The sequence below is a fragment of the Macaca fascicularis genome, chromosome X, assembly GCF_037993035.2.
Source record: "Macaca fascicularis isolate 582-1 chromosome X, T2T-MFA8v1.1".
Taxonomy (NCBI): domain Eukaryota; kingdom Metazoa; phylum Chordata; class Mammalia; order Primates; family Cercopithecidae; genus Macaca; species Macaca fascicularis.
Genome location: NC_088395.1, coordinates 51,479,156 through 51,502,817, shown reverse-complemented (window position 1 = coordinate 51,502,817; position 23,662 = coordinate 51,479,156). Strand labels below are relative to the sequence as shown.

Below are 23,662 nucleotides of genomic sequence, written 5' to 3'. Positions count from 1 at the left end.
TTCTCCTGAATCTTCTTTTTAATTTGTTGGCCATTCCTGTTTCTATTTTACTGACTACTTTTGTTTTCTTCATCCCTTCCTCCATGCTATTTGCACAGATTGCTAATTCAGCACCTATAGCACTTTTCTGTGCTTTCCAGTACACAGATCTGTCTCCCACACCTGACTATAAGATCCTGAAGGAAAAGAACCAGGTTTCATTGGTCTTTGTAAATCCAGCATCAAGGACACTGCCTGGATCATGCTAGGCATCACTAAATTTTTATTTCTTATACTCTTTATTTTAAAATAATTTAGGATTCACAAGAAGTTGCAAACATAGTTCAGGGTTAGGACTTCTGGAATGGCAGTATAAGGAGCTTGGCAAATCCTTTCCCCTAGAAAAACATATCTGAAACTAGACAAAGTATTTGGAGATTGATCAGAGGGCTTATAAAGAATTGAGAAGCTTTTATTCAATAAAATCTACTGAAACTCAGTAGGTATAGCAGAAAGTTCTGGGCATTTGAGCTACAGGGGATGCTCCAGAACCCCCCATTCCCATTTTTGTATTGCTGAATAACTATTTCAGATTTAGTAGCTGAGCGGCAGCAGCTGAGTGGCAGTTCCCATCTCCTCTGCAACATGAATGTTGCAGAAAAGCACTTCATTTGGTTCAGCAGTCCATTGGCAGTACTCAATGTTCCCAGGTGCCTGTGTTGGGCAAAACATAATTACAGACAAAATCTGCCAACCCAGAAAACCTGTCCACAAAAGTAGAAAAGAACGAAAACAGTTTTATTATTGAATAGTCATTAAACCAGAATGTAATGTGTATCACAGGCAATCTGCTAAAGAGATTGGAAAGATAGAAAGAAATATCATCTTTTTATATAGCCCAGGCAGATATAAAGTATTACATATATGTTCCCAAGATAGACTAGTCTTCATATGAGAGGACTTAATAGCACCATTTGTTACACATAGTTCATTTTAAATTCTCCTGGTACTTGGGGGTGGCCATTTGTCTTTGCTAATTGCCTTTATCCAAAGACATTGTAAAATTTCTCATAATTCTATGACACATAGGTAGCTGTAATTTGAAGCCAGACACCTACATTAAACTCCCAAGAAGATAGGGATGCTATATTCTTTGATGTTTACATTTCAAAGAGATGTCACTCAGGTTCTTGAGAAAGACATTTCTGTGTTTTAAAGCTGGCAAAAGGCTTATTTAGCTTTATTAAAAGACAAAATTATGACAAATTTAGTTATAGGTCTAATTTGCTTTTATCTGTGATTCTTGAATTTGGGAAGCATCCATTCTACAAATAATGAGATCTCCCACTTGGCAATGACAGAACAGTAGGTATTGAAGAGTGGGAACAAGGAAGTAGAACAATAGAAAAAAACTGGATTGGTTAACATCAGGTTACTTTGGGTTAATTTTTTAAAGGGTTAAAGCAGAGGATACTTCCTTTTTATTATGCTGACACAATAGACTAGAATCTCCTGTTTTCAGGAAAAACTGGTCTGTTTTAGAATCTGTTTGCTTCGTTAAGGTTTTAGTTTGACAATGTGGCATTTAACACAAGAGACTCTATTTTGTTTTTTTCTTGAATGTTGGGACCTAGTGCAGGAGCTCAGTCCAAAACAATGGCTTCCTGTAATTTTTAACAGTTTAAAAAATATTTACATATCTCTTGAAGGAGTAGAAAAAGGATTCATAACAAAACGTCATCTAAAGTATATGCTCTAAGGAAAGGGATGGAGGGGGTCACTTTCCCTTTTTGCGCCATGAAAAGTTTAATTTTCTCCCCTTTTTGGATTTGCATTTACTTTCATACTTGTGGAAAATCTACACTGGGCAAGTGGTAGGAGCCAAGTAGCCACACTAGCCTACACACTCACCTCCACCTTCCACTCCATAATGAAAAGGTTTTGCTCAGGGAGAGGAGGGTACGCCAAGTATTGCTGGTCCTCCCTGAGGGGGTTAACGTTATTTGAATCGGAGCTTAGAGGGTCCAGGGCACTTTTGAAAACCATAGATAATATAGTTTAGATACATGTCCCCACCAAATCTCATGTTGAAGTGTCATCCACAATGTTGGAGGTGGGGCCTGGTGGATGGTGTTTAGATCATGGCGATGTATCCTTCAGGAATGGCTTAGCAACATCCCCTTGGTGATGAGTGAGTTCATGTGAGATCTGGTTGTTTAAAAGTGTGTGGCACCTCCCACTCTCTCTTTCTTGCTACTGCTCTGGCTATATGGCAATAACTGCTCTGCTTCACCTTCTGCCATGAATCAAAGCTCCCTGAGGCGTCCCCAGAAGCCAAGCAGATGCTGGTACCATGCTTGTGTAGCCTGCAGAACCATGAGCCAGTTAAACCTCTTTTCTTTATAAGTTACCCAGTCTCAGGTATTAAAAGCAAAACATGAATGGCCTAATACAATAGACCAATCAGCTAACAATCAGAATGTGATACCTATTTAGGCAGATCAGCCTGAAATCTAAAAGGGAGTTCAGTGATAGAAATAGCCAAAAAAGGCCCTGCCGAAATCATACTCATACAAGACAGGGCACGTGCCTGAGTCAGCACATTCTTGGAAATAACTAGAACGAGAACTTATGAGCTAGGAGCTACAACCTCCTGGCTGATTGAGGGGCTAATTCATAAGCTGTGAAGGCGGTCTCCAAACCACACACTGGCTCAGAGACCTTAAGCATAACCTCTGGCCAATCAGTGGCTGACTACTAAGCTATGCTGACTCAGGGACAACTGCTAGTCAGCAAGGCTTACAATTAAAAAAAAAAAGTAAAAGAAAAATCTGAACAGGAGACATTACAGCTGTACTGTGCAGAAGAAATAGACTGCACAGAATTAGTCCACCCAAGTTACTAGACAAATAAACAATAACGACTAGCCCCAGAAGGGGTTCAATATCAAGAGTTATTATAATATATTATCTAAAATGTCAATTTTTAAACAAAAAGTTGAGATATGCAAAGAAACAGGAAAAGTATGACTCGTATATATAGGAAAAAAAAACAGACAATAGAAGATGTCTTTGAGTGGGCCAGATGTTATCTTAGCAGGTAAATGCTATATCTATTATGAATATGTTCAAAGAACTGAAGGAAACTGTGTTTTAAAAATCATAGTGATGACAGTGAATGATGACAGTGAATCATTGAATAGAAAGTATCAACCAATAAATAGGAATTACATAAAAAGAATGAAATGCAAAACCTAAAGTTAAAAAGTACAATATCTTAAATTGACATGCCTCCAAGAAATGGAGGAACACCAGGGTCCTTGGTCTTGTGCTGATGTAGATAAATGGCCGGGACACATGTGCAGTGGTTTTAAGGAGCGGAGAGTTTAATAGGCAAGAAAGAAGAAAGAAGCTCCCCCATACAGAGACAGAGGGAGGGGGACTCCAAGAAAAGACAGAAAACCCCTTGTGCGGCGGAAAAGTAGCTGGTTATATTGGGAGGCTGGACGAGGCGGTGTCTAATATGCATAAGGCCCAGGGGATTGGTTTGACCAGATGTGTCACTTACGTAGCCCACGAAAAACCTGGCCTTCCCACCCTAGTCTTTTAATATGCAAATGTGGGCCGCCAAGATGTCCTGCACACGCGGAGTTATCTGGAGGCAGCCGTGACACTTGATGACATGGGGATTAGGGTGGGAATTGCCATATTGGATGAACCTAGTTTCTAATCGCCTGCATTTGCATATCAATACTTGCCAGCCTGGTTTTTTCAAGCCACCTTTCTGTTAAGAAATGTTTCAGGAGCTGTTTCTTTTAAAAGAAAAAAGCCTTACTGAGAACTCCTTTTACCTTCTCTATCTGCCTAAAATTATTCCTTAATAACTACTGTATTATTCTCCCCTCAAGAGAAGTAAACCTAACTGTTGCTAAGGGGTGTCAGACGATGATTCTTCCTGGCTACTTTCTGCTGAAAAGCGGCATCATGTGGGGGAACAGCAATTGGACCTTCTCCTGAGGTTGAGCTATGGGTTCTCAGAAGAATGGCCTGTCCATGTGTGGTTCTGCTTGCACCATTTGGAGTTTGATTGCTTCTAGGTGAAAAGAGATAAATTTTACAAGATGGTTTAAAATATAGAGTTAGAATATGAGTATTAAGATTACCACCGTTAGTGGGGGTCCTATAGACCATTACTGAGTTTGATACCTGTTCTCCTACACCAATGGAGTGCAATACCCACTTGTCTCCACTAGGTGTCGCTGTACATTACCAGAAACGTTAATATAAAAATCACATTTTCCTTGAGAAAAGCATACATTTCCCCCCTTAACTTGCCATTGGAGAATAATTTTATGCTTAGGCCATTTTTATAACTTGCAATATAATTTGGAGAAATATGTTACTGGGTGGCTAAAATAATTTTAGTGTTAATCTTGACAATCCTTTAATTATTAAAATTTTTCTCATGACTTTCACATACCCTCTTACAACATACTTAAACTTTCTCACTTGTCCTAAACATCCTTTCTGTAAACAACCAGTCACTTCCTTTTAGGACAATAATTTACCATTCAAGATCCTTCCTTATGTAAAATCTCTGTTTTTCATATCCTTTTCATAGCTTAGAGTGCATCTTATCACCAACCTTCAGTAAAAAGTCCTATCATAGTAAAACTTCCATGCTTGCTTCTTATCCATAACTATTACTCCTGCTATAACCAAAGCAACCTTGACTAGATCTTTCCTGCAATTATTAATCCTGTTATAAGGATGATAATCAGGCAAAATATTACAGCAATTAGAATTTTACAACCAGAATTCCACATTGTGGGTGCCACAGTGATAGCAGCGTGACTATAACAATTCCCACAGGAGTGGCATAGTAAATAATTTCTGTTCAAAATTTTACTTGCCAAGATATAACATTTTCCTTTGGGGATCTACAAAGTTACAAATGCAATCCCATGTATAATTAAAATTTCCTTGCAAATATGCTTTAAAAAGAAGTTCTAATATTTGGTGGCAAATTTTGAGAGGAAAGGGGAGAAATAATAAACAGTATCTGGTGAGGTAGGAGTGGGACTCAGTAAGACGAGTAGCCCTCACTCAGTTACTTATCTTTTATGAGTTTCAGCTTAAGATCGTCTTTTCTCCACATTGATATTCAGGATGTTCCTCTGGGCTGTCAGGGGTTGCTCCCTCAGCTCTTTAGGCTTTGACTTGACTGTGACGTATCCGGGAGTCGATTCCTGTAACCTTTACTGCCGAGGGGGTTGAGTTGAAAGAAGGGTGTAGGGCCTTTCCCAGCCTGGCTTAGGGAAGGAGACAGAGATGAGAGTTTTCATTAATACCGAATTTCCTGGATTAAATAAAGGTGGTTCTATTTCCTGGGGTTGGGCTTCTGCTAGTTGTGTTAATTCTTGTTGGAAGTGAGCTCGAGAGGTTACATGCTTAACCAATTTATAGGTTTTCCTGCCTGAAAATAATCTTTGAGTACATTGATAAGTCTTATACTTTCCTAAGTGAAAAGCTTGGTGAAGGATTTTAAGGACTTTTCATTGGCTGGAGGCTGGCAAATGGAGTTTGCCATCCTCTGACTCTAGCCATCCTGAGGGATGAAAAGTACGCACTCGAGAAGTGGCCTATTCTATTTCTGCAGGGGAATACTAAGGTTTAATTTTTCTTATGGAGCCTTCCTAGATTAGGAGGGGCTTGAAGTGTTTTGATGCCTTGAGGCTTCCTTGCCTCTGACTTAGCTGCTTGATCAGCTAATCGATCTCCTTTGGCTACTTTATTTGTTCTCTTTTGATGTTCCTTACAATGCATCCCTGCTAGTTCTCGCGGAAGAAAAACTGAGGATAATAACCTAATTTCCTGGTGATATTTTTATAGGAGATCCATGAGTGGTAAGAAAATGTCTGTCCTTTTAAATGGCAACATGAGCATGGAGAACCAGGAAAGCATACTTGGAATCAGTGTAAATGTTAGCAGTCTTTCCCTTGCTTAATTCAAGTGCTCTTGTAAGAGCTATTAGCTCAGCTAATTGAGTGCTTGTGTCTGGGGAGAGACGTTATTTAGAGCTACTACCGCTTATCCTGCCTTGTGTACGTCTTGCTTTACTGGCTGTTTGCTAGCTAAGAGCTCCCCCTAGAGGACAGTGATCCTGCCACATTATGTGGAGTGTTAATAACACTTAAATTATTTCCTAGGATTAATTTAGTAGAGCTATCATAGCAATGGCTTGTAAGCCTCTGTAAATAGGTCCTCCTAACTACAACTAATGTTGAGAAAAATACTGGATTAGAGTGTTTCCTGAGATGCCCCTTACGGTCATGTTATGGGAAGAGGGGAGGTCTGGATTAGGGAGGAGAAAAGAGAGAGAAAAGAGGATCTAGTGTTTAAAGGAGGTCTACTTTCCTTCCTTTATTTTCCAGAATCACCCAGGGCTCTTGTGTTATAATGGCAGTTTGAGTCGTTGGAGCTGAGGTTTGAGCCCCAGGACCCATCAGTCCTGCTGGATCATCTGTGAGACTGGTCCTGAACCCAGTGACTTCCATCTCTGGGGGCAGTTCCATCTCCAGCGGTTTCCGCCACAGGCTGGACAGGTTGAGATGGCTTCGTCTTGCTGCCTGGGCATTCCTTCTTAAAATGCTCTGGCCTGCAACACCGATAGCAACTAGCGGATGCACCTTGGGTACCCTGGACTTTGCAACCAGAGCCTCTGTTCTTCTCCTGAGCTTTTTCTCTTTCTTTTGGGCCTCCTTCTGGTCCCTGTTGTAAAAGACTGAAGTGGCTATTCTCAGGAGGTTTTCTAAGGTGCTATTTGGTCCTATAAGTTGCTTCTGTAGCTCCCTTCTGATATTGGGAGCTGCCTGTGTAATAAACTTGTCCTTTAGAATGAGCTGTCCCTCTACTGAATCAGGGGATAGGAGGTGTGTTTTATCAGTGCCTCTCTCAGCCTTTCCATAAAGGCTACAGGATTCTCATCTGGCTTGTCTATCATAGACAGTTTAGAGTAATTGAGAGGTTTGGCCCTGGTTTTCTGTAGACCCTCTAATATACACCTTAAAAAGTGCTTCTTTTTCCATTCATCTCCAGAGTTATTGGGGTCCCAATCAGGGTTGTGTACTGGGAACTGCTTCCCTCCTGATTGGGAATGGTGTTTCTGTTATTTCTTCACTTTCCCTATCTGCCTTCTTCCTTTTTGGTGTTTTATAGGAGATATGTTGCTCATTTCCGAAATTCTCTGCTTCTTGCAGAGCTGCCTGCTTTTCAGCTGCCATGCGGTTCTGGTTTAGGAGCAACATAACATCCCTCGATGTGGGGTCAAACACCTGAATTAAATTTTGGAAAGCATCTATATACCTATCAGGGTCGTCAGAAAATCAACCTAAGTTTCCCTTTATTTGCCTAAGGTCCTATAATGAGAAAGGAACTTGAAGGGGCCCCAAATAAGAGGGATCCTCAGGTAGTTCCCCTGGAAATTGCTTCTCTAACTTGGGGGAACTATTCTCTTTGGGCCTGCCAGATGTGATTGCTAAAAGGCTGGGTTGACCTTAAAACCCTTGCAAAGGTTTAGTAAAAATGCCATGCCTTTGTGCAAAAGAAAATGAGTCGCTTAGGGCCGGGCGCGGTGGCTCAAGCCTGTAATCCCAGCACTTTGGGAGGCCGAGACGGGTGGATCACGAGGTCAGGAGATCGAGACCATCCTGGCTAACACGGTGAAACGTCGTCTCTACTAAAAAATACAAAAAACTAGCCGGGCGAGGTGGCAGGCGCCTGTAGTCCCAGCTACTCGGGAGGCTGAGGCAGGAGAATGGCGTGAACCCGGGAGGCGGAGCTTGCAGTGAGCCGAGATCTGGCCACTGCACTCCAGCCTGGGTGACAGAGCGAGACTCCGTCTCAAAAAAAAAAAAAAAAAAAAAAAAAAGAAAATGAGTCGCTTTTCTCTTCAAAGTCCTGAGGATAAGGAAGTTCCGGTGCTTCAGAGTATGCTCCAGAGGGGTGCAAGCTGAAGATGATCTGTTATCCATCTAGAAAGAGAGGCGAGAATAAAAGTGTCCTTTTAGTTTCCTTCCTTTCTGTATGACCCAGGGTGGAGAAGACAGTGGAGCATCCTCCTGTTTTCCCTCCATGGTTCCTGGGTCCTGGCACGCTGTTAAACGTGCCATCCACGGTTGCAGGTGTGGTCCTCCAAGCCATGGGACTGGATGAACTAAGTGATGGGACTAACCACGCTTTACCCATGCAACCTTAGCTTATCCACCTTGCGTGATCCCCTTTGACTTCCTAAACCTGTGCGATCTGCCTGGCTCCCTGAGAAATGGATCTCTGGAGAGACTGTGTCATCTTTGGGTAAGGCTCCTTTAACAGAGGCAACATGCTAGACTGCCTGCTATTATGGCCCATGCTGAAGCATTTACCTTCAGAAAAATGGTTCTGGTTTACTTCCAAACTTAAAATCCCCTTACTAATTGTTAGGCAGGAATCTAGACCCAACATGGTGGCTTTACCCGGCGTAGCAGGCCTTTTGTTAAAGACTCCCTTCACCCTTGTACACACCCGCAGACTTACATGCGTCAGAGTTCCGGCTGGGCAACCACACTCCCCCATGACCTGCAGCTCACCTGCACTCCACAAGTTCATAAACAGCAGTTTCGGTTGACAGTTTCCAAAGACCCCCTCCTCATGACCCTTACTCAACTCCTGCCCTAGTAGTTTCAAGACCCCCCCAGGCCCTGTTTGCACAACCAGCTTCCCTACCTCTCAGGCTATAAAAAGGCCCTACCTTCCTCCCTCAGCGCGACTTCCTCGGCCCACACCTTTGGACCGAGGAACCTCGCCAGCGAGTCCTAATAAAGGCTATTCTCACTGCCTTTTGCCTTGTGTCTTCGTTCCCGGTTCGGCTCCAGCCTCAGTTTACCTTTACATTTGGTGCTGAAACCCGGGAGGAGACCCCCTCCCCCGGACCCCTGCCGGGTCGGGCAGGCTCTCCTCTCTCCGAGCCAGGACCTTCTTTCCGAGCCGGGAGCCGTTTCACCAAATCCAAGACTCAATTTGATCACTGCTGGGTAAGTTTTCCCCCGTCCTGTAGGCTCCCTCTGGGAAGTCCCTGTCCGAAATGCGTGGCCACGTCAGGGGCTCCCTCCGGTTAACTGTGACCTTGGCATTGGGGACTAGGAAACGTCCAACCTCCCCGGAAGCCGCCGTACCCTGCACTCCGCGTGTCAGTGGGAGGATGCTCCCACTGCTGCCGGACTGCCCGCCTTAGGACCATGGGAACTACCCAGTCCAAACCAAACCGAAAATCCCCTCTGAGATGCCTCTTGGCTGATTTCCAGACTTTAAGTCTCAGCCAAGACCTAAAACAAAAGCGGCTCATTTTTTTCTGCACAGTAGCATGACCGCAGTATAAATTGGATAATCAGTCTCAGTGGCCTGCAGAAGGCACTCTAGACTTTAACATCCTCACGGATCTGACCAACTTCTGCAAGAGACTAGGCAAATGGCACGAGATACCCTGTTAGGACTTGCGTTCTCACCCAGATCTCTGCGCTCAATGCTCATTAGCTCAGGTTCTACTCGCAAAGTCTCTTCCCTCGAGCGAGGAGAGGGATGATTCCTCCTCTTTTTCTGAGCCTCCTGACACCCTATCCCAGCCACCCCTTCGGTCTCCCACCCAACCTTCTCCTTACCCTGACCCACCATTATCCCCGTCCTCATCAGCGCCTCCCCTCCCTTCCACCCCTTCTGTGCCCTCGCCAACCCCGACAGATTCTGTCTCCCCTACCTCCACCTCCTCCCCTTCCCCGCCTGTCTCAGCCCATACTCGGTCCAGGACCGACCTCCTGTGTCCCTTGCGGGAGGTGGCAGGTGCCGAAGGAGTAGTCCGGGTCCATGTGCTGTTTTCGCTGGCAGACCTATCTAAGATTGAAGAGCGTGTAGGCTATTTCTCGGCCAACCCCACTCGGTATTTCAAAAAGTTCAGATACCTGTGCCAGGCATATGATCTCACCTGGCATGATCCCCATGTCGTTATGACCTCAACCCTGTCCCCTGAGGAACGGGAGCGTATCCTAGTGGCAGCCAGGCAGCACGCTGACCAGGTTCATTTAACTGACCACGCCATGCCAGTTGGCACTGAGGCGGTGCCCTCAGCCGAGCCCAACTAGGACTAGCAGGTTGGTCAGGCAGGCTGCTGCTGCTGAGATATGATGGTCCAGTGCCTTCTTGCTGGCATGCAGGCAGCCTCCAATAAGTCAGTCAATTTTAATAAGTTAAAGGAGGTAGTCCAAGGCTCAGATGAAAATCTGGCTGTTTTTCTTAACCGACTGACAGAGTCACTTATTCAGTACACCCACCTTGACCCTGCCTCCCCTGCAGGAGGAGCCATCTTAGCTTCATACTTTATTTCTCAGTTGGCCCCCAATATCCAAAAAAAGTTAAAAAAGGCGGAGGACGGCCCTCAAACTCCCATCCAGGACTTAGTCAAACTGGCCTTCAAGGTCTACAACTCCAGGGAGGAAGCAGCTGAGGCCCAATGACAGGCCAGGCTAAAACAGAAGGTACAACTCCAAACCCAGGCCTTGGTAGCAGCCCTGAGGCCGGCCGGCTCCAGGAGCTCCCAGAAAGGAGGTACTACCCGAGCGCCACCTGGTGCCTGCTTCAAGTGCGGCAACGACGGCCACTGGGCCAGGCAGTGCCCTAACCCAAAGGAGCCAACTCGCCCCTGTCCGAACTGTGGGCAGATGGGCCACCGGAAGTCAGACTGCCCTGACCTAAGGACGGTCGCTGCGCCTCCACGTGATGACCCTCCTCCAGGTATTGGAGGCGCCTTCCAGCTCCTTGACACTGAAGAAGATTGAAGAGGCCCAGACTCGGGGACCCCTCTCACTCTCGCTGAGCCCAGGGTTATGCTCCAGGTAGCGGGTAAGTCCATATCCTTCCTTATGGACACGGAGGCTACCTACTCTGTTTTGCCTTCCTTCAGTGGCCCCAGCCACCCCTCCACTGTCACAGTCATGGGAATTGACGGCACTCCCCTCACCTACCGCCAGACTCCTCCTCTGTCTTGCCGCCTGGATGGCTCCCTCTTCTCGCACTCATTTCTTATCATTCCTTCGTGCCCAGTCCCGTTGTTAGGATGAGATCTCCTCTCCAAGCTAGGGGCCTCAGTTCACTTCCGACCCAACCCCTCCCCACACCTTGCGTTCCTCTTCCCCCTTCTCTCACCTGACAAACCCCACCAGGCTGACCCCCCCACTCCCGTTTCCAGTCCCCATTAACCCTAAGGTGTGGGACACCTCCACCCTGATCATTGCCCAGCACCACACTCCGGTCCGCATCCGGCTAAAACACCCTTCCAAGTTCCTCTCTAGACCCCAGTTTCCTATCTCCCTTGAACACCGACAAGGACTAAAACCCATCATTACATGCCTGCTCTGGCAGCACATTCTAGTTCCCGCCAACTCACCATGTAATACTCCTATCCTGCCTGTACGGAAAAGCTCTGGGGCCTATCGTCTCATGCAGGACCTACGCCTCATCAATGAGGCAGTAGTCCCTACCTTTCCAGTTGTTCCTAATCCATATACACTCCTCTTGCGCATTCCCCCTGACACCACTCATTTCACTGTCCTTGACCTGAAGGATGCCTTCTTTACCATCCCTCTACACCCAGACTGCCACTTTCTGTTTGCCTTCACATGGGAGGACCCAGACACTCATGTTTCTTCCCAGCTGACCTGGACTGTCTTGCCTCAAGGGTTCCGAGATAGCCCTCATTTTTTCAGACAGGCACTGGCACAGGATGTTGTCCTCTGTCCCCTGACCCACAGCACACTATTGCAGTATGTCAATGACTTATTACTACGTAGTCCTTCCCAGGAGTGCTCCCTTGCAGATACTGCTACATGTTGAAATTTTCTAGGCGACCGAGGTTATCAGGTTACCCCAGCTAAGGCTCAACTTTGCAGCCCTTCTGTCACCTACCTAGGCATACTCCTCACACCCACTACAAAAAGCCTCACAGCAGATAGAATAAGCTTCATTGAAACTCTCCAGCCTCCTCAGGATGTGGAAGAGATCTTGTCCTTCCTAGGACTGGTGGGCACAGTGAGTCTTATCCCGTGGCCTGACTCAGGATCTTTAAGGCCTACATCAAGGTCGTAAGCAGCCTCGTCAGCCTGGCCTCTGACATCAGACAGCAGGAGGAAACCATCTCAGCTCTAGCCCAGGCAGCAAGCCCCAGGACAGCAGCAACCCTTTTTCCTGGCTAACCTTAGTCAGGGAAGGGGCTCAAGTGCTACACATGGTCAAAGTACACAACATCTCTCGTTGTTTCTTGTGTGCAGCCTTGAATAAGCCCCCACTGGTTGTGGTACCCTTACCCAGCCCTTTTAACTCCTCTAACCTAACCCCCTCCTTTCCCCTTCCCGGCCAAACACTACATCAGGACTAGTAGAAACCAATCTCCTCACTCTAGAAAAGATTCAGGAAAGACTCCACCAGAAAAACCTCAGATCAAGGCCCTCACTTAGGTGGTGGCAGTCGTCTGTGGCCGGTTAAGTCCTACCCTTTCTAAGGCCCTTCCTAATCACTGGCTTCTTTCTACTCATAGCTCCCTGTGTCCTCTGCTTCATCCAGGACCGCATGAAAGAAGTCTCCCAGGTCACTTTCAACCAGATGCTGCTCCACCCCTATACCTGAGTTCCGACCTCCGAAGAACCCCACGATGACCCATACCAGCAGGAAGCAGCCAGATGAACACGTCGCCCCATTTTCTTATTGGAAAGAGGTCAGAATGTTAGGCAGGAATCTAGACCCAACATGGCGGCGTTACCCGGCGTAGCAGGCCTTTTGTTAAAGACTCCCTTCACCCTTGTACACACCCGCAGACTTACATGCGTCAGAGTTCCGGCTGGGCAACCACACTCCCCCATGACCTGCAGCTCACCTGCATTCCACAAGTTCGTAAACAGCAGTTTCGGTTGACAGTTTCCAAAGACCCCTTCCTCATGACCCTTACTCAACTCCTGCCCTAGTAGTTTCAAGACCCCCCAGGCCCTGTTTGCACAACCAGCTTCCCTACCTCTCAGGCTATAAAAAGCCCCTACCCTCCTCCCTACCCTCCTCCCTCAGCGCGACTTCCTCGGCCCACGCCTTTGAACCGAGGAACCTCGCCAGCGAGTCCTAATAAAGGCTATTCTCACTGCCATTTGCCTTGTGTCTTCGTTCCCGGTTCGGCTCCAGCCTCAGTTTACCCTTACACTAATTAAGTACGGTTTTAATCAGAGACAGAATAGGTGCCTTAAAGGAATGCAGTAACTGAATGGTCGTTTTCCTGCTTATGGGACAATATCAAGACTAAAATTTGACTACAGAAGACATTTTACTTCTTAACTGCTAAAGGCAGAACGTTCCTGCTCACAGAAGTAGCTTAGAGCCTGATTTCTAGTGGTGCGAAAGGAAGCTCAGTGTTACTGTAAAAAATGTGCCTCATGAAGAGGATTTCTATTTTCACTAGGTGGTGATGTTGGCTTAGAAATACCATGAGCTCACCAGCGCTGCTGATCTTTCCTAACAGACCTGTTGCCCTGAACTGTAAAAATTCTTGCACATTTGACACACAGAGACAGTAAGAGACCCTGGATAGACAAAGAAGGAAAGTTTGGTGACAGGATAGCAGGAAAAGAGCCTTGAGATTAAAGGACAGATTTGAGGTTGAAGTTCACTCCATACTCACCACTCCGATAAATGAATTCCCGCCCAATACACCAAAATGATACCACCTCAATGAATGGAGGAACACCTGGGTCCTTGGTCTTGCGCTGATGTAGATAAACGACACAGATACATGTGGAGTGGTTTTAAAGAGCAGAGAGTTTAATAGGCAGGAAAGAAGGAAGAAGCTCCCCCATACAGACACAGAGGGAGGGGGTTCCAAACGGAAAAAGAAAACCCCATGTGTGGCGGAAAAGTAGTTGTTTACATTGGGAGGCTAGAGGAGGTGCTGATTTGCATAGGGCCCAGGGGATTTGTTTGACCAGGTGTGTCATTTATGTAGCCTGGGAAAAACCTGGCCCTCCCACCATAGCCTTTTAATATGCAAATGTGGACCACCACGATATCCTGATATCCTGCACATGCAGAGTTATCTGGAGGTGACCATGACACCTGGCACATATGGTGACAAGGAGGAGAGGGCGGGAATGGCCATATTGGTTGGACCTAGTTTCTAATCACCAGCATTTGCATGTCAATACTTGCTGGCCTGGTTTTTGCAAGCCGCCTTTCTGTTAGAAAAGAAGTGTTTCCGGAGCTGTTTCTATTAAAAGAAAAAGCCTTACTGAGAACTCCTTTAACTCTCTCTATCTGCCTAAAATTATTTCTTAATAACACTGTTTTTTTTTTTTTTTTTTTTTTTTTTTTTTTTTTGAGACAGATCCTTGCTCTGTCGCCCAGACCAGAGTGCAGTGGCGCGATCTTGGCTCACTGCAACCTTCACCTCCCAGGTTCAGTCAATTCTCCTGCCTCAGTCTCCCTAGTAGCTGGGATTACAGATGCATGCCACCACACCCAGCTAATTTTTGTATTTTTAGTAGAGATGGGGTTTCACCATGTTGGCCAGGCTGGTCTTGAACTCCTGACCTCAAGTGAACCGCCCGCCTTGGCCTCCCAAAGTGCTGGGATTACAGGCATGAGCCACCATGCTCGGCCAATAACTCCTGTATTAAAATGAACTCATGAGAGGTGCTCAATAGTAGATCTGAGCTGGCAGAAGACTCGGCAAACTTAGATATAACAGATTTTGCAATCTGAAGTTTAAACCAGAAATAAGATCTTAAGCCCTCCCACTGACTGTATGGCCCCCCTTCTTGGCCAAGGGGACCCCAGAGCAACCTGAAAAACTAAATTACAGGCCATGATGGGAAAGGAGGTCAGACATGCCTCGTTATAACCCCTTCCTTTTGGAGTTTAGGCAAAACTGGCCGGAATTAATAAAATAGAGATAATAAGACTGACAGAACAGACTCTTTGGCAATAAGATACCAAATATCGACCTGACTCTGGTACAGCATCACATGAAAGATAGTAGACCCTGAAGAAAATAAAAATATTTTACCCCAAAATGTGTTTTTTTTTGACATGTTTTGAAATGGCCCTGCAAAGCCATCTTTGGTGGAGGAAATTTTGCATGTGTAGAGACTCCCCATTAATACAGCTAGGCCTTTCCTGAATCTAGGAAAGATTAGGAGTCTGACACCTTTTAAGGTCTGAAAAGAGATATTTACCATCTATTCCCTCTGAAGCCTGCTACCTGGGGGCTTCATATACATAATAGGAACCTTGGTTTCCACAACTCCCCTTATCTTAACTCAATCATTTTATTTTTCTACTGATGTCAACTCTTTAGCTTAACTCAATCATTTTATTTTTCTACTGATGTCAACTCTTTAGCTTAACTCTTTCAACCAACTGCCAATCAGAAAATCTTTGAATCCATTTATGACCTGTAAGCTGCCCCCCTCAGTTTGAAATGTCCTGCCTTTCTGGGCTAAACCAATGTATACCTTATGTCTTTGCCTGTAACTTCTGTCTCTCTAAAATATATAAAACCAAAACCATAACCTGACTGCCTCAGGTGTACTTTCTCAGGACGTCCTGAGGCTGTTCCCTGGGCCATGGTGACACACTGGCTCAGAATAAACTTATTGAAATATTTTACAGAGTTTTCTTTTTTGTCAGCAATTGATAAAAAAAGTATACTATTTTTAACTTTGCAATAATTGATAGTTTATTGATTTCATTTTGCATCATGGCTGCATAAAGGCATTTGTAACAAGCATTGGTGGTATTCTCCTGATACAATGGAATTCCATCATCAACTTATTTTACAACTTCTTTCACTTGGTTTATAACCAGATATACTGTTGATTTCTTAAGTGAATGCCAAAAACTCTTTACATAATCCCTGAAGGAGTGAGAATTTCTTTAAACTTTTATTTAAAGTTTAGGGGTACATGTGCAGGTTTGTTACATAGGCAAACTTATGTCCTGGGGGTTTGTTTTACAGATTATTTCATCACCCAGGTATTAAGCCTAAGGGAGGAGACTACCCCTCATATTGTCTTATGTCCAATTTCTGCCTCCAAAGAAAGAAAAAGTAAAAACAAAAAGGCAGAAATGAAATCCACAAGCAGACAGCCCAGCGCCACACCCTGGGCCTGGTAGTTAAAGATCGACCCCTGATCTAATGGGTTACGTTATCTATAGACTACAGACATTGTATAGAAAAGCACTGTGAAAATCCCTAACCTATTTTGTTCCGATCTAATTACCAGTGCATGCAGCCCCCACTCACGTACCCCCTGCTTGCTCAATCGATCATGACCCTCTCACGTGCACCCCCTTAGAGTTGTGAGCCCTTAAAAGGGACAGGAATTGCTCACTCAGAGAGCTCAGCTCTTGAGACAGGAGTCTTGCTGATGCCCCTGGCCGAATAAACCCCTTCCTTCTTTAACTCGGTGTCTGAGGAGTTTTGTCTGCAGCTTGTCCTGCTACAAGCCTAGTACCCATTTGTTATTTTTCCCGATCCTCTCCCTTCTTCCACCCTCCATCCTCTACCCTCCAATAGACCCTTCTGTGTGTTGTTCCCCTCTATGTGTCCATGTGTTCCCACTTATAAGTGAGAACATGCGGTATTTGGTTTTCTGTTCCTGTTTCAGTTTGCCAAGAATAATGGTCTCCAGCTCCATTCATGTCCCTGCAAGGGACATGATCTCGTTCTTTATACTGGATGCATAGTATTCCACTGTATATATATATACCACATTTTCTTTATTCAGTATATCATTAATGGGCATCTAGGTTGATTCCATGTCTTTGCTATTGTGAATAATGCTGCAATGAACATACATGTGCATGTGTCTTTATAATAGAATAATTTATATTCCTTTGGGCATATACCCTGTAATGGGATTGCTGGGTCAAACGATATTTCTGTCTTTAGGTCTCTGAGGCATTTACACAATGGTTGAACTGATTTACACTCCCACCAACAGTGTATAAGCATTCCTTTTTCTCCACCACCTCACCAGCATCTTTTTTTTTTTTTTTTTTAACTACAAAAGTACACTTAAATGAAAACTTACAAGAGGTGCTCAACAGTAGATCAGAGCTGGCAGAAGAAAGAATCAGCAAACTTAAAGATATAACAATAGATTTTGCAATCTGAAGAATAGAGACAAGAATAAAGATAAAAGAATGGAGCATCAGAGAAATATGAGACACATGATAAACTCTTGATATCCACAAGAGAAGAAAGCTCATCATATGATAAACTCTTGATATCTGCAAGAGAAGAAAGCTCATCATATATAAGGTACCCTGCAATAAGACTAATAGGTGACTTTTCATCACAAATCATGGAAGACAGAAGGCAATGGAATGACATACTGAAAGTGTTTAAGGAAAAAAAGCAACCAATAGTCTTATATCCAACAAAATTATTTTTCAAAAGTGAAGGCAAAATACATACCCTGAAAAACAACAACAAAAAAGCTGAGATAATTCATCGCCATCTGTGGTAGACAGAATATGGTCCACCAAAGATGTCCATGTCCTAATCCCTGTAACCTACGATTACAGAGGTTGGAGTGATGGACTTGAGGAAGGTTAGAAGAGGTCATGAGCCAAGGAATGCAGGTGATGTTTAGAAGCTGGAAAGGCAACAAAGCAAGTTTTCCTGTAGAGCTTCCAAAGAGAGTACAGCCCTACTGACATTTTTATTTTGGCAGAGTAAGATGAATGGACTTCTGACTTCCAGAACTATAAGATAATACATTTGTGTTGTTTTAAGCCACTAAGTTTGTGATAATTTGTTACAGAAGCCATAGGAAACTAACATACTAGCAGAGCTGCGCTGCTAGTATTTCCTGTTCACAGGAAATACTAGAGAAAATTCTTCAGACTGAAAGAAAGGGACACTATAGAATAATTTAAAGCTAAACATCAAAACAAAGAATCCTATTAAAAATAATTATGTAGATAAGTATAAAAGATGGTGTCATTCCTTGTTTCTAAACTGAGTTAAGAACATATTGCAGCCAGGCGCGGTGGTTCATGCCTGTAATCTCAGCACTTTGGGAGGCCGAGGCAGGTGAATCACGAAGTCAAGAGATTGAGACCATCCTGGCCAACATGGCAAAACCCTGTCTCTACTAAAAATACAAAAATTAGCTGGGTGTGGTGATGCACGCCTGTAGTCCCAGCTACTCGGGACGCTGAGGCAGGAGAATTGCTTGAACCCGGGATGCGGAGGTTGCCATAAGCCAAGATTGCGCCACTGCACTCCAGCCTGGTGACAGAGTGAGACTCTATAAAAAAAAAAAAAAGAACATATTGCATAAAAATATATAAAATTATATATTTGACATATTACATATAGAAATACAATATATTTGACAATAACAGAACAAAAAAGGAGGTCAGACATGAAATATATTGGAGTAAAGAGATATCACCACACAATAACCTGACTCCATTAGGAGGAATACACAAAGACAGAAATGGTAAATAAGGTTAATATTAAAATGATAGAAATACATTTTTTCTCCTTTATTCTCTTACCTTCTTTAAAAGACACACAATTATATAAAGCAATAATTGTAATACTACATTGTTTTTTGTAATATTAATAGATGTAGTATGTACAATATTGCAAAGGGGGTGGGAGGTAAAGAAGCTATAAAGGAACTAAGATTTTCTATTTTATTGGAATTAGCATAAACTTGAAGTAGTTTGAGTTAACATATAATCCATAAGTCAAAGCAACAACCAGGAAAATTGCTAAAAAATGTAGTGAAAACCATTAAAGAAATGAAAAAGCTACTCTAGAAAATAACTACTTAATATAAAGACAGAAAAATGGACTAGAGGAACAAAAAAGACACAAGGTATATAGAAACCAAAAGCACAATTGTAAACATAAATCAAAGCATATCAATAATAATATTAAATGTGAATCAATTAAACTATCCAATCAAAAGGCAGAGATTGTCTGGATAGAAAAACAAGATCCAGTTCTACTTACAGTGTCTACAAAAGACATACTTTGCTTTCAAAGATACAAATAGGTTGAAAGTAAAAGGGCAGAAACTGATACGTTATGCAAAAACAGCCATAAGAGATCTGGAGGGGCTATGCTAATATCAGACAAAATAGTTTTTTGGTCAAAAATCTTGATAGCGATAAAAATAGATATAATGATAAAATATCAATCCATTAGGAAAATATAATAATTATAAATGTACACGCATATAACAGAAGAATCCCAAAATACATGAAGCAAGAGAAATGACATAATTGAAGCAATAAATATATGATTTTAAAAAAATAGTTGAGAATTTCAATATCACACATTGAATAATGAATAAAATATCTACACAAAATATCAGCAAGGGTATAAAAAACTTGAATAATAATAATATAAACCAACTAAACAACACATATCTGTAAATCAATTTACACCACAATAGAAGAATACATATTCTTCTTAAGTGCACATATGAAACATTCTCTAGGAGAGTACATAAGCAAGGCCTTAAAATAACCAACTATAAGCTTAAAATTATTGAAATTATATACCTACATCCTTTGACCATAGTAGAGTGAGATTAGAAATCAGTAGTAAAAAGAAAATTTGTAAATTCAAAAATATGTGGAAATTAATGCATTCCTAAACAATCAATGGGTTTTAAAATACATCAAAAGGGAAATTAGAAAAGATGTTGAGATGAATGAAAATAAAACAACATACCAAACTTACATGATGCACCTTAAGTGTGTTTAGAAGGAAAATAATTTCTATAAAATGCTAAGAATTCTCAAATCAGTAACCCAAACTTTAACCTTAATAAAACAAGAAAAGAAGAGTAAGCTAAACCAAAAGCAAACAGAAGGAAAGAAAAAATGAACATTAGACTTCAAATAAACTAAATAGAAAATAACAAAACCAAAAGTTATTTCTTAAATCTGATCAACAAATTGACAAGCCTTTAGCTAGAATGACCAAGAAAAAAAGAAGACATAAATTAGTAACATTAGGAGTGAAAAAGAAGATAACACTAACAAACTTATAAATTAAGAGTATCATAAGGAAACCTATAAACAAGTATGTGCCAACAAATTATACAACTTAAATAGATAAATTCCTACCAAGACACAAATTGCCAATACTAGCACAAGAAGAAATAGAAAAATCTGAATAAACCTATAACAAATAAAAAGATTAAATTAGTAATTTCAAAACTCCTCCCCCCACCCCCCACACACAAATTCCCAGGTCTAGATGGATTTACTGGTGAATCCTAATTAACATTTAAATATGAATTAATATCAATCCTTCACAAACTCTCTAAATTTGTCAAAGGGGCCAAGATAATTTTGTGGGGGAAAAGATAGTATTTTCAAAAATGATGCAGGGACAACTGGATATTCACATGCAAAAGAATGGATATTGTATTAATCAGAGTTCTCCAGAGAGACAGAACCAGTAGAATGTATGGAAGGAAATTTATTAGGGGGAATCTGCTCCCACAATCACAGAGGTGGTGAAGCCCCATGATAGGCAGTCTGCAAGTTGAAGAATCAGACAAGCTGGTAGCAGGACTCAAAGCCCGATCAATAGCTGTATACCAGGTATCAGAATGTGTATTAATTTGCTAATGAAACATCTGGTACAGCAGCTGCAATTAGAATCACCACTTGATTAAGTTTATGATAATTAACTGTCATTCTCCAACATCCATCTGTCTTCTGCACAAGCCAAATAGGAAAGTTGAATAGGGATGTGGTGGGAATTACCACCCCTCTATCTTTCAAGTCCTTGATGGTGGCATTAATTTCTGCAGTCCCTCGAGGGATGCAGTAGTGTTTTTGATTTACTACTTTTCTAGGCAGAAGCAATTCTAATGGCTTCAATTTGGCTTTTCCCACCATATTAGCTCTCACCCCACAGGCTAGGGGACCAATGTGGGGATTCTCCCAGCTACTAAGCATGTCTGTTTTAATTATGCATTCTGGAACTATGGAAATAACCACAAAATGGGTTTGGGGACCCACTTGACCCATTGCAAGTCAGATCTGAGCTAAAACTCCATTAATCACCTGATCTCCATAAGCTCCTACTCTAACTAGAGGGCAACAATGATGTTTCAGGTCTCCTGAAATCAATTTCAGTTCAGAACCAGTGTCTGGCAGTTCCCAAAGGTCTGATTATTTCCCTTTCCCCAGTGCATAGTTACCTTAGTAAAACGTCTTTGGGCAAGAATGGAACAAAGATGAACAAAATATACATTTTTGATAATATACTGGGGTCCTTCCACAAGAGGAGCTGACCTCCCCTTTGTTCAAGGAGTTCTTGGTTTGTAAATTGGCTCAAGTCTGGAAATGGATTTAGGGGTCATGATTCTCTGCTTTATGATTCAAGTTAGACTTTTGTTCACTTGACCTGGAAGTTTCTGCTTATACAGATCACATAAGAATGTAGTAGACTTTCCATCTATTTCACTTCTAGGAACATCATGATTAACTAGCCAACACTATAGATCTACATGAGTCAGATTATTCTGATTATTGCTTTGTCTCTGCTGTCCATTACGATAACTATGTCCACCTTGCCTTTGGTGGTTGAGTGCTGTCACTTGGCAGGGGTCCAATTATTCTCATTGCATTTAGGTTTTCCAGTTGAGTTACAGCAGTTCATACTGTGATGTCTGGTATACAGAGAAGAGCAATCACAGAGCTCTTCAAAGATGCTCGTGCTCTCCTTACAAATCTATTTTCACTTCAGTGAAAAGTATATCATCTGGACCCTTCCAGTTTGGGTGAGTAGGTCTTATGTGACAAATCCATTCTAGCATTCCAATCTCCAAGCCTTTGAATCCCTTCCTCTGCCATAAATCAAGGGAGATCTGGCATTTCCAGCTCACTCATAATAGGCCATCTTTTCAGCTATGTTATAGCCAACAAGCCAAACTATTAGCACCTTTTTTAATGTCCCAAGCTGCAACATTAATGCATAATCTCTGGTTAGTGGACCCATATTAACAAATTTGACCTGATCCAACTTTGTTTTTTCCACCATTATGCTACACGCTTAATATCCATTCCTGCATATGTTCCCCAGATTTCTGCCTGTATAAATCAGAGAAGTAGTTATTTTGAAGTGTAGCACACCTCCTCATGGGTCACACTTTGTGTCTCACCTTTAGGGGCCTGATGAGACTTGTATCTAGTTAGAGATCTAGAAGCAAAAAGGGGTGGTAAAGGTGGATCCTCAGAAGAATCAGCCTGGCCACTGCTTCAGGGGAGGCCATTACCGTTTCCTCAGGCAATACAGGATTAAACTCTTGAGACAGAGGTAGAAAGACCAATACCACTGTGGATGAGGGTGGGAATGCTGCTACCACTGGGAGTGGGAAGGCTTCTTTCTTTTGCTAAAAAGACATCAAATTTTAGGAACTTGGGCAGAGCAAGACGGCCAAATTGAACCCTTCAGTGCTCATCATCCTAAAAAAAACACCACATTGAACAACTACCCATGCAAGAAGGCACCTTCACAAGAACCAAGAAATCAGGTGAGCAATCACAGTACCTGTTTTGAATATAATATCAAGGAAAGAGGTATTGAATTGGGTAGGAAAGACAGTCTTGCTTTGCCCATATCACCCCTCCCCCAACCCTAGGCAGCACAGCATGGAGAAGGAATCTGTGTGCTTGGAGGAGGGAAAGTAAAGGAGTGTGAGACTTTGCATTGAAACTCCGTGCTACCCTGGCACAGTGGAACACAATATAGGGCAGAATGCTGTTGGTGCCCAAAGAGGGAGCATTTAGACCAGTCCTAAGACAGAGGGAAATTCCCTGCCCCAGTGGGAGAAAAGTCTCATTGGCTCTACTGCTGGATGACTAAAGTAGCCTGGGGCCAGGAACAAATTTGAGTGGCAGTCAGGCCACAAGTACTATAGTCCTTGGGCAAGCCCTGGTGCTTCACTGATCTCAGAGGCAGTAGACTTGGGGGTGCAACTCAGAGTGACATCACCTGTGACAGGCAAGGGAGTACTTGTGTACTCCCCCATCTCCAGGTAATGCAGCTGCAGGAGAGACTCTTTCTGCTTGGGGGAAGAGAGGAAATAGTAAAGAAAACTTTGTCTTGCAACTTGGGTATTAACTTAGTCATAATACAATAAAGTGCAAGGCAGATTCCTGAAGCCTCTGGTTATAGGTCTTTACTCTTAGGTGGCATTTAGAAGGGAATCCATTACCCTGATGAGACAGACTCAGTCCTGGCAGGATTCACTCTGCCTGCTGAGAAAAGTGATCTTGGGAGGTGGAGCAAGATGACAGAACAGAAGGCCCCAATGATCATCCTCTCCTACAAGGACACTAATTTAACAAATATCTACACAAAAAACACCTTCAGCAAAACCAAAAATCAGGTGATCACTCACAGTACCCAGTTTCAACTTCACATTGCTAAAAGAGACACTGAAGAGGTAGGAAAACAGTCTTGAAACACCAGTGCCACCCCCTCCTATCCCCCAGCAGTGGCGGTGTCGTGTGGAGAGCATTTCTGTGCACTGAGGAGAGGGGGTGTGCAGCACAGCAGTTGTGAGGCATTGAAC

General features: G+C 43.0%; 2 long non-coding RNA genes across 5 annotated transcripts; one reads left to right on the top strand and one right to left on the bottom strand.

Annotated features, from left to right (window-relative positions):
- Nucleotides 1-1,582: 1,582 nt before the first annotated feature.
- On the bottom strand, nt 1,583-14,869 carry LOC135969324 (uncharacterized). Its single transcript, XR_010584507.2, has 2 exons — nt 13,723-14,869; nt 1,583-5,286 (listed from the first exon to the last, which is right to left on the bottom strand). It is a non-coding gene; the product is annotated as an uncharacterized lncRNA (long non-coding RNA).
- On the top strand, nt 8,781-13,194 carry LOC123571399 (uncharacterized). Of its 4 annotated transcripts, none has more exons than XR_006695558.3 (3): nt 8,781-9,049; nt 10,727-10,907; nt 12,598-13,194. It is a non-coding gene; the product is annotated as an uncharacterized lncRNA (long non-coding RNA). The 4 variants fall into 4 exon arrangements; XR_006695557.3 differs by having other exon boundaries at nt 10,562-10,907; XR_012429819.1 differs by having other exon boundaries at nt 8,781-10,907; nt 12,624-13,194.
- Nucleotides 14,870-23,662: the final 8,793 nt, after the last annotated feature.